Source organism: Apteryx rowi, unplaced genomic scaffold, assembly GCF_003343035.1.
Source record: "Apteryx rowi isolate R43461 unplaced genomic scaffold, aptRow1 scaffold_280, whole genome shotgun sequence".
Lineage (NCBI taxonomy): Eukaryota > Metazoa > Chordata > Aves > Apterygiformes > Apterygidae > Apteryx > Apteryx rowi.
The window spans coordinates 739,384-762,387 of record NW_020449197.1 but is presented as its reverse complement, the minus strand read 5'-3'; the positions used below and the strand labels follow the sequence as shown (position 1 = coordinate 762,387).

Here is a 23,004-nt window from a genome sequence, read left to right as displayed (position 1 = left end):
GCTGCCAGCAGCCGCCGCGGGCAGCGAGGGGCCGCGAGGGTCTGCGAAGGGGCCGCGGCCCCGGGGGCGGCAGTGCCTCGGCGCGGGGCCGCGGCTGGAGGGGCGGCACTTACCGCACTGCTCCCCGAAACTGCGGCGTCACGAGACAAGAGTTGGCCACGGGTCTGGCGCGACTCGCGCGGCGGCCCCAGATCCACGTCGCTTGCGTCTGCTCTGGATCGCCGCTGGATCGCCCCTTGTCGTTTCGCGTTTCTGTGCTTTAACGAGCTTTATGTGTTTTACTGTACCGCGTATGTTGTGTGAAAGACCCACGTAAAAGTATCGTAATGATTTTAAGGGCTAAAAAGTAAGACTGCCAGATATTCAGGTTGTTTATAATGGGAATTTTTTTTTTAACCGCTTGTTTTTACTGAGGTAAGATAGTTTCAGACTTTTTTTTTTTTGATAGTTTTGCTCTAGGTCTGTTTGTAGAGTCTGTCATCTGAACCCTCACTGAAGAGGGTGAACTTTCCCTTTTTTTGCAACTAATAACATGTTTTCAAAGTGGTGTGAAATATGCAGCTTCATTTTTTAATTCTGTATTTTTCTTAGTTTAAGAAAGGCTTACGTGCTTCATTAAGTTAAATTCTGAAGAAAGACATACCCTCCGTTTAACATTACTGTATTTGCTTTCAAAGCTAGGCCAAAATTTGTTGCTTCATCACACAGAAGTCATATACAGGTTAAATACTTTTAATAAGTATATAAGTTTTGTATGTGTGTGTATAAATATGTTTTTATATATGGTTTATAATGGTTACATATATAAGCTTATATATGTAACCATTTATGTTATTATACTAGCAATAATGTAAATATGCTAAGATTGTTGCATTCGTTTATATTCTTGTGCTTAAGTAGCATATACATTTCATTGTTATATTATGCCCGAGTCTAATCTTTCGTATTTCCTTATTTCCTAACAATGTATCATTGTCTAAAGAAAAGTAAAAGTGTTGCCTTGTCCTCCAAGAGTCAGACTTAATTAAGTACTGGCATAAAAAATTGGAACACCTTAATTTGTTGCAGCTTACCGACTATGTCTTTTTTTGAAAGACATAATCATTTTGGTGCTTTCTACAGGATGTAATTGAATGAGAAGCTCTCTTCTAGTCACAGCCCGTCAGAGCCCAAATTACTGCTTTTTCCAAGGCCTTTGAGAAGAAAGTGATTCAAGGAAAGGGAAAATTAAAAGGCTTTTTTTTTTTTTTTTTTTTTCAGATGGTGGCCTATCTACTCTACAGATTAATTTGTGTGTTATTAATCCTGAGCAATTTTGTTTTAAGTTTAAATCTGCAAGTATGCATGTATATATAATTTCACTAACATGCATCATTTCATTACACATAATGAGTTTGTTTGCATGTACAAAGTTACTCTATATTGGCAGAGACCTTCTTTTTAGAAAAGTTACATGGGTTTCTAGAACCATTACGAGGTAACTCTTTTTATGTATTATAGATTAATGCTCTTCTCTTTTCCTGAAATGATTTAAAATCCTGGTTACCCTTGGTATTATGAGAAATACTGGTTTTCTTGTCTCGGTTAAGAAGGAGTCTGTACTGTAGTGTGATCTTTAAACAAAATATTCATTATTTTCAAGTTTCTTTGGGGGTAATGAAGTAGGTAGATGGTACCTCGCAGGTAACAGTTTTGTCCTGAAGTCACTCTTTGGTCTGGAAGAGAAGATGTGATTTTGTTATTTTCTTTAGCAGTCCTATTAGACTGTTAAAATCAACTGTCTCTCTACCATGGTACTATTAAAGTGGTGAGCAAGAGGATTGCATAAATACTTAATTTTAGGATTGTGCTGACTTATTTTCAGGATCAGTTTCAGATGATCTGTTTATAGAGAACCTCATTCATGGTAATGTGGGTATACCTGAATATATATACCTGCATATATGATATTTATGACCCTTATTTTGCACAGATTTATAAACCAACTTAGTGCTACACAAAATTTATATGAACTAAACTTCTTACAATTTGCAGACTAGAGCACATATATGCCTGAGCAGGATGTGACTAGTTCTTATCTGTATAGAGGGGTGTGTGTGTGTGTGTGTGTGTGTGTGCGTGTGTGTGTGTGTGTTTGTGTGCGCACATACATATATATGTTATTGCTAGCTATAATATACAGTATTTGCATATGTTTAGATTAATAGACTTTAATTATAGCATCTAAAGTTTAAAGTTTATGTTTTCTAATTTTGGATGAGAGTCTGATTACAGTAATAATAATAGTATATTATATATTAAATATATATTAGCATATATTATATAACTTATATGACATGAAAAATGGAATGAGTAAAGAGCATGTCTTTCTCCATTGTCAACGAAAAGCATTCTTTCGGGAATATCATCCTGAGATAGCTGTATGGAAATTTTCTTAGCAAGTCTGAAGATGAAATGGAACGTGTCAGTTTTGGGCATAAATTCAAACACATTTGAATCTGTTAAGAACTGCTCTGAAGACAACTGAATTTGATTCCCTTGAGTTTGTGTGTTTTGTTTGTCTTTGCTAGAAGCAGTGATACGAACACCTTGAGACTTGTTCATGTGGGGTTATTTGTTCTTCAGCTGAAATGGAATTTTAGCATTTAAATTATGATGTAGTTAACAAGAAATGAGAATCAACTGCAAAATGTGTGTTGGTGTTTGACTTCTAGGCTTACTCTTTCACAAGAGGAGTGGGAGAGTATCGTAAAATACAGTCTTTATTTTCTGAAGATAAATAGTTGGAATTGTTGCCCTTTATGGGTTAACTGCACACAATGAAACCACTTTTCCAGGGTGAAAGTAAAATGCAAAGCACACTGAGTAGTAAACTGTATATTGTTAACTAAAAGGCTCACATTACCAAAGACTTTTTTTTTAATTTTACATTTTCAGCAGTTTAAATCCAAATACATACAATTTTAATACAAAGGTGAAAAGTGTTATTTACATTTTCTGATTTGTTGAAACTACTTGTCACGTTTAGCATCTCATATGTGACATGCTGGAGAATTGTACTGGCATTGTCAAGTTTCGAAAACTTTGAGTTCTCAAACAAATGCACAATGAAATTATTTGACATGAGAATATGGATTTTATAAAGCAGCCCTCACTTAAGGTCAGACATTGCCTAGGCCTTCAGCATTTGAAGACAGAGAAGCTGCCAGCAGTAGGACTGTAGTCTCAAACAACAAGATACTGTGTCACCTCTCGAGCTCCGCATGGCTGGCGGCCCGGGGGGCTCTTGTGCGGTGAGCTCTGGAAGCTTGAGCCAGCTTGAATATGGACACAACTAGTGCCATAGGAGTATTAGGCTGCTTTTCTGTGCGGGGGTGTGTGTTTTAGTGTCTTTTTAAACAAAGCCAGACAAAACAACATTTGATCCTCACAGGCTTATCCTCCTACTTAAGTGTACATCAGATTGCCTTCTAAAAATTGCATTGTAGATGGTTCCCTAATTTGTATAGTACGGAAATTTCAGTCAAAAATATTACAATAATAAGAAAACAAAAGGTAGGCCATTTCAAGAATGGAAAAGGACAAAAAATAAAAAGATCATTCAAGTGGCATGCTGCACCTGGAATACCGTGCCCAGATTCATCTTGATTTTGGTATTTGGTGATAAATGTAAGAGAATTGTCACAGATCAAACCAAAAGGCTTTTTAAGTATTCCTGTACCTAATCTCCCCTCCGAGAACTGAACTAAACATGTTTAGGAAGAGGTACTCATCTGTTTGTGTTCCTGACTGTCCTTGTTAAGAGAAATCTAACTTATTCTTAAATAAATAAAATAGGAAATAAAAAAAAAAAAAGCTTTGTTTTGTTTTCTGAGGCTAGAATCTCTACACCTGTGGTCTGAGTGGAGAAAGGAGCTTTTCTAAGGCTTGGTATGAAAATATGCTTAACCTTTTTTCGCCGGGGTTTCAAACAACCTCAGAGAACATATGGGATTTGTTTATATGGAAGAGATATCTTTTTTTTTTTTTCCTCAAAATCTACATACTCTCCTAAAATAAACAATGGCCTGGTGGTAATGAAATCCTTTCCTTGGGGGGGGGAAATGGGGACTGAGGGGAAAATAGCTTACTAGAAAGAAAGATTTTGTGTCCCTCAGAATATAAAGAGAAATTATAAGAGCTTTTTTGCCCATTCTGAGCAAAACTCTCCTACCTTCAGTTCAACACATGGACACAGAAGTTTCATATATTCACTGCATATTTGACTGTAGTCACATCCATGTTCTGAAAAAGTTAGTACAGATGTGCTGTTTATCTACGAAAGCTACATTCTTTAATTCTCAAACTGGTGTACACTGGTAACAAAATGTTAAACTTTTTTCCCTAAAGTGAGTTTTTCTCTGATCTGATTACTTACTTCTGTGTGTGTTGTGAAAACACAACACTGTTAAATTTCATTTCAGGAATGTGGGATGCATTGTCATTATGCATGTAAATATATTTCAAAATGAGAGGTTTTTTTAATAATCTCACTCTTAGAAACTCAAGTGAGATTTTTGATGATTACCATTTAATCTACTATTGACTTTACGCTTACTGCTCTCCACCCTGGAAACTGCAAGTCAGTGTATGTAACATTAGTTTGTAGGTTAATTAAAATTATTTTAGAGAATGTGTGAGAAAACACTAGAAAAGCTTGACTTGGATGAAGGGGAGTCATTTTTAATTTGTTTGAAGAAACTGTGGGATTTTTAAGAAATGCTGAGTTTGTTATCTATCATATCAGTGATTCAAATGAAGAAAATTAATCCAATGCAACGTATTTATCTAGAGCATTTGAGAAATCTCTTCCAGAGATTAAAGGCTACCAAATGAATTCTCACAGACTAAGAAGTAAAATGGAGCTTTGGCTAGAGGACTCATTTGTAACCAAAGCAGTTGACATTTTAAACTTCAGAGGAATTACAAAAGGAGTCTTGTGTTGCTTTTGCACTAGTCCTATTGCTGCTTCCCCCAGAACACCTGTAATTTCCATAATGATTTAAAAACATCTCAGATGAATAAGGCTCTCCCATTGCAGACGAGATGAAGCTATATTGCCAGAGAAAGGATGGAATTTATAAAGTTGCCATGTTTTCCAGACAGAAGTCCATATGTGAACATTGTATGGGACATGCTCAGTGAATTTGACGTACCTGGGATCTGACTATCTGTCCGCCACAAAACTTGCTGGGCATGAGCAGCGTGGGTGACCTGAGAATGCGGAGCGAGCCTGGCGCGTCCTGCGGGCGCAGTGAGCTTGCTGCTCGTATGCAGGTGATCTGTGTGTGGACTATGTAACGAGTCTGATAAATCCAGCGTGTGTCAAATCCTTGTGTGGGTTTGTGCAGACTTTGCCCATGTATAGTCCCTATTTTTCAATGATTTCTGGAATATCCACATAAACAGACAAAACTACTTGTTCTTTTTATCCAGAAAAGAAATTTCTGTGTTTGGAGAAACCTGGCTGTATGGTTAACATATGTATTATACTCTGGTTACTTGCAAGGAAACAAGCAGACTACTTAAGGTCTGTATATTGTTGCCTTTGGTTTCTTATTGTTTTTTCTTGCACATGAAATTATTTTGATTATAAAATTTTGCCAAATGTATATTTTTTTTTGAGATGGAACAACAGACAATTGTTGTAAGGACATCTGTGGATTTTTTTTTTTTTTAAAGATATGCCTATGTGACGTTAAAAATTACAATTGATAAAGACAAATTTAATATAGTGAGACCAAGAATTAAATTATCTATCGCAAGCAACCCATGATAAGCACATGTATTTTTTTGTACTTTTTAAAATTACTTTTGTACATCTTGTGAGCCATCACTAACCTCTTAGCTTTGCTGTCTAGCTGACCTATGACAGATTTATGTTGACACTATGTAATATGGCTGGAGTTATACAGATAGAATTAAGTATATAAATTAAATGCCTCCCTCAGGTGTTTATCCAAAGTGTAGCTGTATTCATGTAGGTACCACATGCATATTTCTAAATGCTCTTCACCTGTCAGAAAAAGTTGTGTTTCTGGCTTTATGTACAGAAGCAGGTGCCACAGACCTGATCTATTCTATGAAGATATTTGATTAATCCTCTTTTGGTAACAACAGTCTTGCTGTTATTAACAATATGCATGTTATTGTTGAGTCACTGCAAGCTTTTGACTTATATTTGACTCTTGCTGCTTGAAGGAAGACTTCTGCTTCAAATTTTCTCCTGGAGCTACTATATGCTCCCCACATTACATAGATTGGCTATTTTGGGATAGACCTGAAATCTGCCTTAGGGTGTGTTCACGTAAAAAATTTGTTTCACTTTCAAAGTCAAACTCCAATGTCTCTTACGCAGGGTTGTTTGTAAAGGTTCTGTTAGAAAAGCTACCTGAGTCTTGTTATTGTCTCATTAACTCTAAAAGAAAGTGGATTGTATGAGAATAAAACAAATTATTCTCCTTTTCCCCGAGATGCCTTTTTGCTTTATCTTTGCCAGTGATTTTGTTTTCCATACATCTTATGGTCATTGTGCTTTACCACTTTGTGAGAAGAGACTTTTCATGCAACGCCTATTGAGGTTGGGGGGGGGGGGGGGGCTCACAAGGGGTTGAATGCCCTGCGTGAACTCTTCAGCGCTCTGCCCAGGCGGACATCGCCTTTGTTTACATTCTTCTGGCTTCTGGAGCCCCCTTGAATTTCCAGGATTTTGTGAGCCAGTATAGATTTCTTTCATAGGCTTTCAATTTTACTTCCTACCATGAGACTTTTAGTATTGCTAAATTCTCTTTTGCTTTTGGAATTTCTTTTCTTAAATATTTTTATCCATGTAATAAACTAAAACAGTGATGACAGACTTGATGTCACTTAAAAAAACTGTGTTTAGGATTAAAATAACTTGTACATGTGTGTCTTTGGACTTTCTGAGACCTTGAAACATGCACTTCAAGTGAGCTGCTTCATGAAGCAGGTTTTTGCTTTTGAATTCTCTTCTCATTTTATTTGCTGGAGAAACTTTTTTGAAGTTAAAAAGGTAGTGCAGTGTATAACACTACAATCTAAAGGTAATAGTGCGGACATCTTACTGATATATGCATATAACATGTACCATAAAGTTAGACAGAAGTTTCAGTATGTATCACTGTTTTTTTTCACGTTCCCTTCCTCCATGAGTTTGTGGCTTTTTTCTCCTTGTTCCTTGCAATTCACTTTTCTTCTTCAGCTGAGGAAAGCTTGGTCGGGGTAAGCTTTGGCTTCTTGCACCATGTAAAATGCAAAATGATACTGTGATAGTGTCTGTCAGAGCTTAATAGCCATGGTCTGCTGCCTATGCCTATACTGCAGCCAGTATCAGCTCAGAAACAGTGTAATGACATTAAAGCTAGAACATAGGTGGTTATTTTGATCAGTAGTTTTTTTTTTATATATATATATAAAATATATAAAAGTAAGAAACAAAAAATGTAAGAAACTTGAAAGTACAGTATCTAACCTGGATCTGGGATGTTTCATAACAGAAGGAAAGACGCATTTAGTGACTTTTATTAGTGGCTGGCATAAAATGTTCTTTCCAACCTCTTTTTAAGCACAAGGTGTATGAATAGAAGATGCAAAGCATGACTGCGGTTGCCATCTATAAGCATCTGTCCTGTACTCTTCAAAAGAAGCATATCTGAACAAGTACTGTGCAGTCTGAAAGAATGTTCTTTCTTCTCTTTTCAAGTTATAAAATAACTCAACCTTGAGAAATAATTTTTTTTTCATGTGTTAGAAATAGGTTTTGTTAGCATCTTGTCAAGTGCAAAAGCGCAGACAAGACACAGCTGTTTCTGGGAGCAACATTCTGGCTGTGAGGCAGTTTGTCTAAGAGATGCTTATCCTTAAAATCAGCAACTTTAATGGTCATATTTTTGCCTTACTTTTCCCTACCACCTGAGAAATCTTGTTACATACAAATGGAAATTACTAATGCATTTGGACCTTACTGGTAAATGTACACCATAGGTTCCCTCTTTGAGGTTCCACAAAGTACGTAACTTGTGTCCTTATGTAGCTTGTGGATGCTAGGCTGGAGTCTGTATTCAAACTGAAATAGTCCTGAAAGCCCCTTAAGTCTTTGGGCCTCAAAGGGATGTCTATGTGATTTAAACTTTTTAAACTGGGTTTTGATCTATGGGATGAGTGTCTGTGGGATGAAGACAACATAACCCACTGATAAGAGGGACAATATGGGTTGTTATTGACACTGCTGTCAGTCTTGGTGCTATATCTAGCTGTGATACCTTTCACATTTTGCTCTGGAGTTCAGTCACCCACTGTGTCTGCTTAAAGGGTTGCATTACAGCTTCACTGTCTGTTTACATTATGTGACTCTGGGTGTGCAGCTCATGCTATTCACTGTTCTAAGTGCTGATCTCATCTGTCTGAGGGTTTCATATTGCCCCTCCAAATCAAATAGGAAAATGGGAAAATTCTGCACTGAAAGCATAAGACAGAGCCTTTCAGATATTTGCAATATGTGTGAACTTATGCATTTGTTCTGCTATGTTTGTTATATCTACCTCTAAAAAGAAAGGATGCAGCAAAATATGTAGAATATGGGTAGGAGTCTGTTTAGTCCTAAAACTGCATAGTTTTCACCGTGCTTTTTTCCCAGAGAGCTGCAAGTCCTGCACAAAATTTTTAGAACAAAAAATTTTGTGGAGTGAAAATTGAAACAATCTGATAAAAAGAGTTTGTGTGTGTGTGTTGTGGGCAGTAGAATTAGATTAAGGGAGGGTATCTCTTGATAATAGATTATGTGTTTTTATCCTAATTTCCCAAAGAAAGTGAAACTTTGCCTCTCTGTCTATATGTCATCCTTCTCATATAAAATGATGTCTGCATATGTTTTTAGTATGTCTGCTGGCCTGTTTGTCACAACAAGCTTGATAGATCATTATAGCAGAGCTATAATGCTAAGGTAAGAGAGCAGAGCTCTTTTACAGAGCAGAGCTAAGAGCTAAGGTAACCGCTAACAGATTATTAGGTGAAACGTTATGAAAGGCACTTTGAACAAGTTCTTCATGTTTCAACTGTTACAATCCCATCCAAACTTCTCTGCAGCCATTATGGATGTAATGGCACAAACAATAAAGAAGATGACATAAAAAAACACAGTGATGCAGAAAATATGATAAAATTGCAAAATTTGGAAAAAAGAATATTTGTGCTTCATATCTAGAAACATACTATATAGTCTTTCTTTAATTTGCATTTATGATCGTGCTCTATTTTTCATGCTATCTCAGTATGACCCCCCAAAAGACAGATTCTGAAGCCTACAAACTAATGCCAGTATTGACTTTCAGTTGTTAATCTAATTTAAATGATCACACAAGGTAAACTTCTTTTTTCCTTCCACTTGATTTCTTTTATTTGGCAACTGTCACAGAACGCAGGGGATTCTGAGCTGTGTTCTGATGGTGCCTTGATGTCTGCCCACAAATACTTGGCTGTTATAACTTCTTGATGTGAACTAAGTACTTTAAGGGGAGTTACCAAGGTGATATAGCTAAACTCTTCTAGGTCATGACAGATGGTAAAACAAGGGACAGTCACTACAAATTACAGCTTGAGARGTTCAGGCTGGACATTAGGAAAAAAGTCTTTTTTAGGAGAGTAGTGCTGTGCTGGGACAGATACCCAGAGAGGTTGTGGAATCTTCATCAGTTATATTGGATTTGGGTAAACAAAGCCACCCCTGAACCAGGGCTAGTGACTGTAAGTGAGAAGTCAGCCTAGATAACTTCCAGAGGTTCCAACATTTCTGTGATTCTGAGTATATGCAGTTCAGCACAACCAGTGGTTAAACTAACATTCAAAGCAAAGTAGCAGCATCCCCCCGGAAGACACACACAAAATTTCTTCAGGAATTGACAGAGGCTGTATAGGGAGTTAATTAATCTATGGGATGCTTTGTGTTGTATCTGTAGTCTCTTGTTTGTCTCTGATCGGGATATATGAAAATTAAAAGCATAATTCATGATAGTAGTATACTTGTAAGAGGGAAAAATGGATTATAAGTATCTTTGAGAATATAGCTATTAAGGAGGTGTTATATTAGTCAACATGGTGCTTTGTATAAAATCACTTAGTGTATTTGAAGAGGGAAACAGAGCAAGGAGAGAAGTTTTGTCTGGTAGTGAAATATTCTTACAAAAGACAAGATAGAAAACAGCTTGAAAAACTATTTTCTAACAGTGCTTTTGAATCTTTTCACTTAAGGGCATACATTTGCTGCATTACTGCTTAGTATTTGTGTTATGATAGGACTTTACTAAATGCCAAGTTGTGTGCAGGAAGGTAGTCCCTGCCTTCAACAGTTTGTGGTTAAGGTGCACTGAACAGCTGATTAATACAACACATCTTGGAGCACATGGGATGATATATCAATATTAAAACAACAGTTTATCAGCAGTATCTTTGAAGAAGGTGCTATGCGAAGTTCATTTTAGGCATTATGTAGTCATGATAAAAAGCACAAATGTTCTTCATGGAAAACTTTGTTTAGTAAAAATGGTTAGTAAAAGTCCACAGCCCTTTTGATATGAAAGGAAGACTTCAAATGTTAACGGATTAGAAATAAGAAATATGATAGTATTAGTAACAGGAGGTGCCTGGTGGAATGGTTAAGGGTCAGCCTGTGCAGAGATGAAAAGGAGGGATGATAAGATAAAATAGTAAAATAATCTTTGCAGCAGATGGATATAAGTGGAACAATGTGTGCTCTTTCAAGGAAGGAAGAGAATATGCTGCTTGAGAAGGGAACTGATGAGGGCAGGCTTGATTTATCTGTCCTGACAGGGAGGACATGTGCATGTTAGATGTTCCACAGGAAAAAGATGCATTGTTTAGACCCCACCTATTTGGGCTTAGAGAGAAGGCCAAGGTGAAAACAATGCTAAGGTTAYTGAATACTTAAAAGAACAGATAGAGGTGCTTTGTTGTGTTATTTGTTGTTTTTTTTCCTCCCTCTCCACATATGCTCACTTTTCCTATGCTTCTTAACAGGCTCTTATCTCATAGTCACGCTACCTAATACGCTACCTAATTTTAGGCATGTAAGGTTAATATCCTGGACTGATTGAAGACAGCTGTTGAGCAAACTAAGAGAATATTTAGTTAGACTAAGAGTCTAAGCTAAAATTTGGCTACTGAGTGTTCAACATATCTTAACAGGTTATGCATTCAAAGATTGCATATAACTGTGCTACAGCTTAAATTTAAGAATATTAACAACATTTGTTAACATTCAAAGGACTGTATAGTTCATATATTGTTTCATATTGTGATTGTATAGTTTTGTTAAAAACTATAGTTTTAAAAACTAGTTTTTGTTAAAAATCTTGATTTACCCGGAAGTAAATGCTATTACAAAAGGAAAAACAATTTCATGGTAGTTTTATTGACAGTCTGGCAAGTTTCACTTTTTTGGGGTATAACCTAGACAAGAGAACAATAAGGATGAAATCCCCTTTAAAGACTAATGAGCAAAACAAGAAATTCTAAATTTTTTAAAGCTACTGAAAATCGGTCCTGTTCAAAGGTGGTCTAAGAACAAAAAACTTTATACAGTCAGTTTAGAAAGTATGCAAAAATCTGTCTCCTTATTTGGGAGAAAAATAATCAATATGTAAAAACTGACTAGAATGTATTTGGAGATATCTCTGGAAAAGATCTGAAAGAAAAGAGATCTTCAGGAGTCTCCCTAAAATACTGGGTGTGTCTCATCCATTGCTGATGAGAGAAGCTGCATTGTTTTCCTTTAATTTAGGAAACAATTTTTCCTGTTAAGAAAATAGTATTTGAATAATAATGTCACCATTTATTTTCTGTATTTAGCAATAGGAAAGAGAGAGAGAGGTTCCACAAAGGGCAAGCCAAAGATTCATTTCCGTCTTCTGACTGAGTGCAAAAAAGTCTTTCACTGGTGAGGCTTGATTGTTGCTCCCTTCTTTTCTCAATGTGTTTGAATCAAAAATGAATGTTGAATGTCACTTACCGTGTTGATATCATGTTTACAGGAGTACAGACACAATAGGACAGGAGTTTTGAAAAAGACACTGAACCTCATGATAATTACAATTATATTTATAAAGGATAACTACTACACTTAATCAAAGACAGATCCTATTATTTGATTCCAAAGTTTGTATGCAGTTCTTCGTGAATTAGATGATCAGCCAGTTCTGCAGCAAGTTGAAAATACCTGAAGCTTTAGAGCAATCTGTATTTCTATTCTCTTTCTGTAGAAGCATAAAAAATTACTTATTTATGTAAATGTAGGATTATAAGAAAAGTTTTGTTTTCTCTGCACATGCAATATTTTGTCTGTATTGAGGAAATAAGTCTTTGTATTAGAATTATAAGTGTAAACACCAGTATTAACCTTTTGATATTTGCACCTTCAGGTATATTGAAATGCATTGTTTTGCTGGCTTTACAAGCTTTTACAAGAATATCTCTGACTCCTGGCCATGGATGCCACTGAGCAAGTCGCTTCATTCCCTTGCATGTTAGTTTCCCTATCTGAATGGCATATTCTTGCTGTAAAGGGCTACATATGAATAAAGCAGGATTTTAATTATGAGTCATCTTAACAGAATTATCAACTCTGTTTAAAAAAAAAAGATAAGAATTTCACATATGGGAGCTGATAAATAAGTGTTTGTTGATGAATCTTAGAATTTAAATTAAAAATATGTGTGTAAACAGCCACCAACATGGGTGATTATGTCTGTAATAAATTCTTAGCATGTTTCTAAAATGTTAAGATATGACAATTGTTAGTATGTAGATACTTGCTCATTAAAGATGACAATTGAAAAACATTATGGTGAAGTGTTTGCTCACTTTCTCAGAACAAATATATGTGCATCCTTTAGTAGTATAGACTATAAAATATGCTTTGAGGTATCTTTCTGACCATGAAAATCTTGTTACAATTCTGTGAGTGAATTCATGGTCCAAACATTCATATTTTCTATGCTAAATTTACAGTTGGGTCTGTATCTTCTGGTACAAAGAAGTTGCCATTGCTGCCAGTATATTGTTGATTTTTTACAGTTTGTAGCTCTTTAGTATTCTGCACTTTAGTAGTATCCACAGACAGAGATAGACTGTGAAGGGGCCTGCTTTATTTTGATAAGATAGAAAAATTTAACTGAAATGTCAGTGGAAAGCATTTTACATGCATAGCCTTTGAAATGAAAGAGTAGGTACAGTGTTACTGGACACTTTTGAACCCTTTTTTTCTTTCTTCTTGTGGGTACATCAGAATGTGGATACACAGCTTTGGGTCTCAAGTGTTTCTTAGCATGAAAATGTGGAAATGTCAGTTGACTGCTGCAGGAAAATCATGATGCTTTAACTCAACTTTTGTTTGGAAAATTTTTTGAAATAGATGTTTTAGCATGTAATCAAGTTTTACTTTTTGTGTAAATAAATAAGGTTTCATCTGACATTACTTTTTCTTTGTATAGACCACTTTTTAATTCTTCAGATTGGTTTCTAATTTCAAAGAGAGATTTTTCAGAGTCTTATTCAGCTGTTGGTGCGTTGAAAATTTTATAGTTTTCTGATTTTAAAGAAACAAGAAATAGCTTTCTTTATCAGAGTAAAATGTCATCGAAGTTTTTGTATTGAGAAATATAGAAGGGTCAGCATAATTAGAAACATAGGTGGCCTTTGCTTCTTTTCCTTTTTTCACTTTGTTCTGTGAAATGTTCTGTTTTGAAGCATATGACAAAGAATATTTTATTGAAGACCTCATACCCCAGAGGTTGTTTTGTTCACTGATACAAGGAGTTTGCTGTGTCTTCCCCAGAAGTAAGCAGGATGGGAGAAGAATAGAAGTGGTGATACGTGATGGTATTACACTGCCAGCACTTTTAAAAAATGAAAAAATGGCCAAAATCCTGTTGGAAGTTCGTGTGTTCTGGTGACTTCTACTGATTTGTAAGCAAGGAAGTACATGTAGCAGTTAAAACCTCACTGGAAAATTATTTTTAGAAGTTCATTTTTATCACAAGGGGTATACAATTGTCACAGTCGTCAGGAAGATGCTGCTGTAAACTCTTACAGTGTTGTGATTGAGTCAGCCCTTTGGATCTATGTACCTTTAGCTGTCTAAAATAGGGTAGGCTTAAGTACTGGCTCATTCTTCAGTTCCAGCTACATTTCAAATAGATGGGCTGGCAGGCTCACTTTCTCCCCCTCTCTCTGTCACCTTTTTATAGAAATAATATCTCTTTTGCAACAGCTTTGTACCCTTCAAGACCAATGCCTGTGTTTCAGAGATATGCACTTGCTTAACATGCACTTTCTTAGTGCTTCAAAGTTGTTAGCTCAGTATATGGCCCTTTGGATATACATGATAGCTGAAGTGTAAGACATACAGTCTTTAAAAAGGTTCCTGAACCATTCTTTGTTGTTTAGATAAGTGTTGTATTGCTTTTTATATTTCTTTATGCATATTATTATGTTTTGACTACTCCAGTGATTCTAAGTGTCCTGTTGTTTTAGGCTAATGCTGGGCTTCTTCCTTTTCTTATGAAGAATAAATATGGCTTATTCTTCAAATCATAGACTTCATAAGTTTTACATTGGTTGATTTTTTTTTTTTTCCTCCCACCAATCATCCTGTGCATAATCGGTAAATTTAATAAGGGGATTGGAACATCCATTATACTATAATAAGAATACTAATTTCATCTGTAGCTTTTGAAAAGGTGTGCTTTTTGACTGAGCACAGTCTTCCACAGTATCCTTGTATGCAAGTTGAGATGTTACAGTCCAGGTGGATTGACTATCGAATAAATAAAAAACTGACTTGTTTGTTAGACTCAAATGACAATGATTAATGGTTTGAACTCTGCCTGAAACAAGTGGAGTTCCTTAGGGGGTCTACCTACAGATGTGTCCTGTTGAGTATCTTCAGCAGTGACCTGAAGGTGGAATGCACCATCATCTAGTTTGTGAACAACACTGAACTAGGGGGACTCAAAACACTTGAAGGCCAGGCTGCTATTCAGAGGGACCTAGAGGAGGAATGGTCTGACAGGAACAGACCAACCCTCTACAATGGTACAGTCTGGGGACTGACTCCCTGGGTAGCCACTTCTCTGGAAGGGACCTGGGGGTGCTGGCGGACAGTACACTAAACAGGATTCAGCAGTGTGCCCTGGCAGCAAAGAAGACTAACAACATACTGGGCTGTGTCAACAGGAGGGTAGCCAGTAGCTTGGAGAAAATGTTTATTCCCCCTTACTCATCACTTGTTAGACCACATCTGGAATACTGTGTCCAGTTTTGGGCCCCTCAATACAGAAGAGATGTTGATAAATCACAAGGAGTTCAGCAGCAGGCCACCAAGGTGTTTGGGGGCTGTAGTACTTGCCATCCAAGGAGAGGCTGAGGGACCAGGGCTTGTTCAGCCTGGAGAAGAGGCAGCAGCCCCAGTAGCAGCCCCCCCCAGTACCTATGAGGAAGTTAGTGAGAGCACAGATCCAGACTCTTTACTGAGATGCATAGCAGGAGAACAAGAGCCAGTGGTTGTAAATTGAAATGCGGAGGTAGTCACTGGATATAGGGGAAAAAAAATTCGCTGTGAGGATCGTTAAGGACTGGAACTGGTTGCCCAGAAACATTTTACAGTATACAGAGGTTTCCAAGCCTGGAGCGATCAGAAACCTGGTCAGAATTCAGTGTTGACCCTGCGTTGAATAGGAGTTTGGACTAGATAATCTCTCAAGGTCTCTTCCAACCTGAATGATTCTGCAATTCTAAGTGATGAGAAGCAAAGAAAGCTTATTCCATTATTAAACGAAACCTACATTTTCTGCTTAGCAATCTGGAGTTCTGTGCAATAATAAATACTTCATTGTAAATCTGCTCCTCCTTTACAACTTCTTAGGCGGCAATATCAAGGATTGTCGCTTACAGATTCACACTGGAATCTGTTTTATCTGTTTTGCATTGAATTTCCATTAAGTTGCACATAGTGGCAGTCTCCCTTATGTGTTTTTATTATGTCATTTCATCCTTTTTTCTTTGGAGGTATTTTTCAATTTAATTTTGTGAATTTTGTTCAAATTTATGGATTTTTTAAAATAATATCTTTTAATTCATTAGGGAAAGGCTAGAAATAAAACTTTTTAAATCAGTTATTTGTATCTTCTTGGTTGTGTTTAGTATAACGATGCTTAAGGAGAAAAAAGTAAAAAGGAGCAATTATAATCTTCTGTTACTTATAAAATAATTCCATTTGCTGAGTTCACTATAGTGTACTATGCTGCTTACCATTTTTCCTGCTGTTTAAAAATTCAAAAGCAAAGGCTTTTCAGTTCGGTAATTCAGAGCTACTGTTTAACTATATATGTATATTACACCCAGTGAAAAATTTGGAGATATTTAATCTGGACAGTCTTTTCATCCGATTCAAACGTAGTTCTGTTTCTCATTATTTCTTGTGATAGCATTTAGAATAATTGCCCAATAATATTAATGTTTGGGAGTTCGGAACACTTAGTTTTTCTTTTGAACTGAACTTTATATATGTAGCACTTCAGCATGTTTCCCTTTTCCTCTATCGGTTATCTGATCCAGCTTGCTGTGTAGCTGCACTGAAAGGTCAGTGAGGGAACGTGAACAAGTGACAGGCGGGTGAAGTGGGAACTGCTGAAAGAAGCTAGCTCTGACTCTCTAAGAGTCTAAGGCTTTATGTGTTCATTCTTTTGTCATGTCTGCCACCCTTCTAATAATATTTTTTTTCTATTGCTGACTTCAGTTAAATTTGCTGGAAGACTAGAAGTATCAAAGAAAATTAAGTTTTTACACATTTCAGAGATGAACATCTAGTCAGAACAAGGAGCCAACTAATCTGACTAAAGGTAGGCTGCCCATGAATTCATACTTTATTAGGTGCCAGAGAATTCGTATAGGAGACAGACATTTTAACTTGCTTAAGCATAGAAAAATTTCAGTCAGAGTTTACAAACAATTGTGAGAAAAATCCATTGGAAATCAAGCTAGATTAAATGGATGCAAGTCATTGTGCATCCTTATATTCTCTTTTGCCTTCTGATTGCCTTAGAAGACACCATTTAAGGAGCTGTTTCTAGCTTTCCCAGTTATATGTAAATTCTTGAATGTAGCCGAACTATTAATGAGCTTTCTTAAGTTAGGTATTTATTCTATTTCCCGTGTCAGCACACAGAATCCCAGAATTCTCAGACTCCTAATGTCTCGGAATCCAGCCTGCGACTCCTCCAGGCAGATCCTTGGTGACCAAGCTGTTCCAGCTAGAGTCTTTCCTCCATGAGTAAGATCGCTTTTCTTGTCCCTTCTCATGACAGCTTGAAGTGTTGGTATCTTTTTGTGTTATTCCAATATGCAGTTCTTTAGACAGAACTCAGTTGGTGTTCCGAACCCCCCCACACCAAACAGCGACACCAAAACCCTCAAAGTATTGTCATCTTTGAGATGCACAACAGCAAATTTGAAGGAAGCTATTATATGTGCATCTAAACGTGACTTTTCACAAAAAAGGAAAACTGACATTTTACAATAATTGTTTCTGCATGCATGCATATATACAACCTCTCTCTTGCTCCAGAAAAATATGGTTAGAGGGATTAGAAATCATTTTAAGATATGTTTTTATACTTTTCTGGTAGGAGCTTTTCATTATGTTTAGTTTTGGTAAGACACAAAGGTAGTTTAAAATCAACAAATTGTTTATGTGTTGTTTAGTTGCATAAGAATAGAACACTTCTACTTTTCATACAAATGTTCTCATGAAGATTTTAATTCTCTTATTTTATATAATGAAGTGAGAGTTTTGTACTTTGTGCCGTGCTATTTCTATATGAGAACAACTCTATATAAATATTTATGTGGTTGCATCATACGTTTGGGCTATTGTTCATATTGTGCACACCGCTCCTCAAATACTGAAATTCAGAGGAAAACTATCAGATTTGTAAACAGTAATTAGATGGTTTCTTCTATATTTCTTTCAAACAAACAAACAAAAGGAACAGAACTGTTTTTCTGTTTTTTGAAATACGGTGTTTAACTTAAGATGTTTTTTGCCAGGTTACATTGTGGAATTAATTTTCTCTTAGCACTTGGAAAATGGGGTTTAGGTAATGGGAAAGTAGGCAGATTTAGGACTGTGACACTGAAAATGGAACCTCCCAGTATTTTACAGAACACATCGTCAGGCAGAAGGAAGGATGTTCATAATGAAAGGTCCATTTCTGTTCTTGCCACATTGGTTTGACATGAAATTGCAACTTGTGTTTTTTTAAAATCACACAACAATGAGTAGATGAAGGACAACTTCCGCAAGTAAATGTTTTTCTAGAAAGTAAATACGGAAGGTTGTCATAATTGAGATGTGTTGGGAAGGCTGGACAATAAGTGAAGGGCAGCTAATAAAAACACCATCAGAGTTATCTGTGTACAWATATTTTTGTTTGGAATCCTTATAAGAACAAAAACAGTCTGACATATTGGCTGGAGTAGTTTTATTCTTTTACCTAAATGGTCACTGATGTATGACACTTACATTGATAATGAAACATGAAAATTTGGAAAAGTTTGGGCTCTTAAATATCAATATCTATAGGCAGTTAATGTGTGACTTTTCAGAATAGTCAATCAAAATGACTAATAACAATACCCACTAAAACRTTTTGATTGAGGTAAAAATACTGCATAATTAAAGATGTGCAAATACATCATGTCAGATTGCTAAAAGAAATTGTCAATCGCTTCCTGCTATTCTCAATTTACATTGCTTAATATTGCTTTATGCAGACTAACTATGTTCTCCCAATTGTTCTCTTTCTAACAACTTTTTAGCCAAGTGCACATGGAAAGCATTTTGGAATATTTTCTAAGTGTTTAACTTAGAACTGATATTTGTGCATTGTAAAAGCTATATTAACATAGATTTCTTCTATACTAGACTTGGACTCTTCCCAGCTTCAGAGGCAGGTGGGTGCTACGGCTGCATCCTGGCTTCATGCTCTTAGAGGCCTGGTAGCCTGGGCTGTATTTTAGGATGCCCCTTGTGTACCTCAGAGCACACCTGCCCTGCAATATACATTAGCCATAGCATCTATTGCATAGACTACCCTAGTGCAACTCAATGAAAAATGAGTGAAATCACTGCAAGAGTGAAAATGAATTTGGGATGTCTCACTGAGAGAACATGAAAAATGGGGTTGCTTTACGATGTTTTGCCATGGACAGTTGCCTTTTTGAACACTCTCTATAACATCCATAATAGTATAGAAGATCCAGTGGAATCTTTTTTATGACTAAAGAAATCATTTTCATATTTGTTCTAGAGACTTTATTTGATAAAGAAAAATAGGCATGATCATATTCCTGTCTTCGCTGTGGGTTTTTTTTTTTTGTTTTTTTTGCTCTTGGAAGTTTAATGTCCTTGCATGAAATTTTATTTTTATATCAAAGCTCACTTGCACCACAAACAGTTGTCAGTTTTAGTCTAGTTGGATAGTTGTAACTAGATATAGTTGTGGTTAGCGGTTCCAACTTGTTGCTTATTTTGTGTTTTTAATAGTACAATTTCATTTGTGTTCATGCCACATTAGGTATTTTTTTAATTAAAAAAAAAAAGTCCTTTTATTTTTTCTTTGTTTTTGAATACTTTTTTTTTTTTTTTTAAGAGGAGGACTTTTTTTAGATGCATCTTTGGATTAAAATGCTTACTTTTGTGACTGCCAGTTGAAGACACTTACCAAATGGATTGTATCTGCCCCTTCAGTTGGTTAGAATTTCTCTCATGAGATAAATGAAGATAAGCTAGATGCCAAGAAAAGTGTCTTATCAGACATAGGCTTGAAAACAATTGATAGTATAAAGGAAGACAATTTTTTTTTCATTTGGGCCTTTGTATTTAAAAAAACYTCAACAATATAGTTAACCTTTAGAACTAATTTGTTCCTAAAACTTGGGTATTCATGATGAAACATGCCTGTGGGAAGAAAAGAGTTTGGTTAGTGGTATGATAGACATGAGCTCACAGAAATATCTGTTTATTTCAAAGCATGATTTCTGCACGAATATACTTTTGTTTTGATTGCCTAGTGTATACTGATTCACACCATAGCAACTGTCAAATAGAAATGTTCTTCTAGGGTGAGAGATAAAAAGGGAGAAATTTACAGTGCTGTATGGAATTAAACGTTCTTTAATATTGAACAGAAAATCAGTTTTGATCATGAAAAAAATCTATTTGAACATGAAAGAAATCATGCAAAAGGAAAAGCACTTTTTTGGTTTTGATTTTGAAATATTAAAAGTTATGACCAAAATGAAAATTTTCTGTGTCTTTCATGGTGTTAGAATAAATTAATGGTTAGGTAAAAGAATCAATGGTTTTTCATTGTGTTGTCTATGGATGAATTCTAAAAGTCTTCAAAAAGGAATTAGAAAAAGCAACTTCATATGAGCTATGCAAAGATCTTTATATAGGAATTTTGTAAAGATGTCTGGACCCACGTTGAGAACTTCTTAGAGATTCACAAATAGCAAAAGTTGAAAATAACAGGAATATAGTAAATATAATGGGATGTATTAAGTTGCTGCCATGTAACTAAAATAACAGCATTACAAGCTTTTAAATTAATATGTGAACTGTCAGCATAAACACTCTTAAATCAATTTTAATTAAATTTTCTTGTGTTAATTCATAGCAATAAACATTTAGTGCTGTCAAGACAAAGTTTTTTGCAGGCTTATTCTTTAGGTAACTTAGCAGTGAAAGGTTTGTGCTTTTTTTACAAGTCTGAAGCAATATCTTACACTTTAACAGAAAGTCTTAGATGTTTAAGAATCTACAAACTAAGTAAAATTTGCTGTGGAAGCAAATCTTTTTGTTCACAAGTCTGTGCAAAGAAGTAGGGGCTTTTCCCAACATCAGAAACGTGAAGCTCTTTAATTACAGGCACAGTCTTTTTCACTGACAGTTTAGGTAGAATGTTCTTTTATCCTTTTCACTTGCAAACAGATGTTCAGAAAAAAAGAATTTGTCAATTGGCCCATGTGCTGAATAAATAACATATTTTACAGAGTCAGAGACTACCCTGCTCCCCCTCCCCCAGAAGGATTCTCCAGCCAATGAACTAACCAAACAACCCCTCATACTTTGCAGGTAGCTGAAGAAAAGGCCAAAACTGAATGAAGTGACTTTTATAATACTCTAAGCTGGTAAGGGATATTTCATAGATTTCTAAAAATACCTGTTTCCATATAAAACTCTCAGCTGTGTAACTTGGTTTTGCCAGTCTGCCACTGAGTGTGGGATTAGGATCCTTGTTAAACAGGCCTATGTGAATGTGATTCTTGGATAACATAATAAGCCTGCATCTATTTCTTTAATGATTTTTATAAAGGTGGAGTGAGGTGTCAGGAAATGGTTCTTAGAGAAGCAGTATCAGTTTTCCTACCATTATTCCTGATTTTTTCAAAGCTTCTTTGTTCATTCATATTCAGCATGTAATCCCTGAATCTTTTTCTAAGGAAGTGCTACTTAACCAGTTATTCTCCACGCTTGTTTTTCCCATACTGTGTCTCCCAGTAAAACATGTCTCCACGTATCTCCAGTTAAACTGTAAAACTTCACTCTCTTTTCAAGGCACTTCTCCATTTATTTCAAGATGATTTTGAATTCTAATCTTGTCTCTCAATGCACTTGCTGTCAGTGCTTCATATCTTGTATGTCTCAGCTTCATATAAATTTGATAAGAATTTTTTCCGATATATCATCCAGATTGTAAATGAAAGCATTGTAAAGAACTGGGCCAAGCGCATACCCTTGTGGAACCCCTCTTCTCAGCCTCCTTCAGCATACTTGCCTTGCTTTCGGACAGGGCTAATCACTCTTGGGGTCTGCCTATCCAATCAGTTTTGTGTCCATTCTATGACAATTTCAGCTGATTGTAATTTGTCAAATTTGCTTGTAAGAATGTCATGTCAAAACAATATCAGAAGACACATCAAAATTAAAATACAGGGAATATGCTGCTTCTCCATTATCTCTACAGCTCACATCACCCTATCAAAGAAATGATTTAGATTTGGTTTGCAATAATTTGTTCCTAACATGTCTATATTGTTTGCTGCCTAACTCCTTGCTAACTTCCAGGTGCATATATGTAATCTGATAATTAAGAGCCAGTATTTTTAGGATGCAAGTTTAGCTGAGCAGTCTGTAGTTTCCCAATTCCTCTCTTTTCCTCTGATTCTTCCATTTAATAGGCTTTGTTTCATTCCAGTTCTCTCTTGCAGCATTCATCAATGAGTTTTCAAAGGCAATTGCCAAGGTACTAAAATTGCTTTGAATTGCTTTTAAATATGCTAGATGAAGTTCTTCAGGGTCAGCCTCTTTTGAAAACATCTACTTTGCGTGAGTACTCTCCGATTTCTTCTTTTCCAGTCTGGGTTAGTCATCTTTGTGCTGGTGATGTTTTTAATGAAGCCTGATGCAGAAAAGCATTTGGGAGTTTAGCCTTTTTGATATCACCAATCTCTCCGCAGAGTAGCCTGCCAACTCTTTCCTTGTATTTCTCTAAATATAACAATATGCAAATTATTACTTCCTGATATTACTTGCTGATACTTTTTACTAATGCAGTCTCTTGTGCCTTGCTTGTTTGGCGTTACATGCTTATAAGCATTGTTTTGTATTCAGCCTTCTAATTATACCTAGTTTTCACTTTCTGAATGTTTTCTTCTTATGTTTGAGGTCAATCAAAAACGCACAATGTAGCCAGTTCAATCTGTTAGTACTCTTACTATGCTCTTCTGCCTGTTTTTTTTTGTTTGTTTGTTTGTTTGTTTTAAATGAAACTGCAGGTTTGGGTTCGTCGCTAGACTTTTCTTGACTCT

The 23,004-nt window shown here is 36.0% G+C and overlaps 1 protein-coding gene and 1 long non-coding RNA gene across 12 annotated transcripts in view; one reads left to right on the top strand and one right to left on the bottom strand.

Annotated features, from left to right (window-relative positions):
* LOC112967571 overlaps window positions 1-1,251 on the bottom strand; it is a 10,246-nt gene extending 8,995 nt beyond the window's left edge. Inside the window, exon 1 of the long non-coding RNA XR_003254017.1 lies at window positions 114-1,251. This is a non-coding gene — a long non-coding RNA (uncharacterized LOC112967571). The remainder of the gene's footprint in view (window positions 1-113) is intronic.
* The window catches only part of PRKD1 (protein kinase D1), a 156,910-nt gene that overhangs the window by 1,101 nt on the left and 132,805 nt on the right, over window positions 1-23,004 (top strand). The window contains exons 1-3 of one of the 11 annotated variants that reach the window (XM_026068876.1): window positions 16,872-16,970; window positions 17,290-17,401; window positions 21,269-21,324. The exons of the other annotated variants lie outside the window; for them this stretch is intronic. The gene's annotated coding sequence lies outside the window, so the exon portion shown is untranslated. Of the gene's footprint in view, window positions 1-16,871; window positions 16,971-17,289; window positions 17,402-21,268; window positions 21,325-23,004 lie in introns of those variants that run through there. 11 annotated transcript variants of the gene reach the window in all.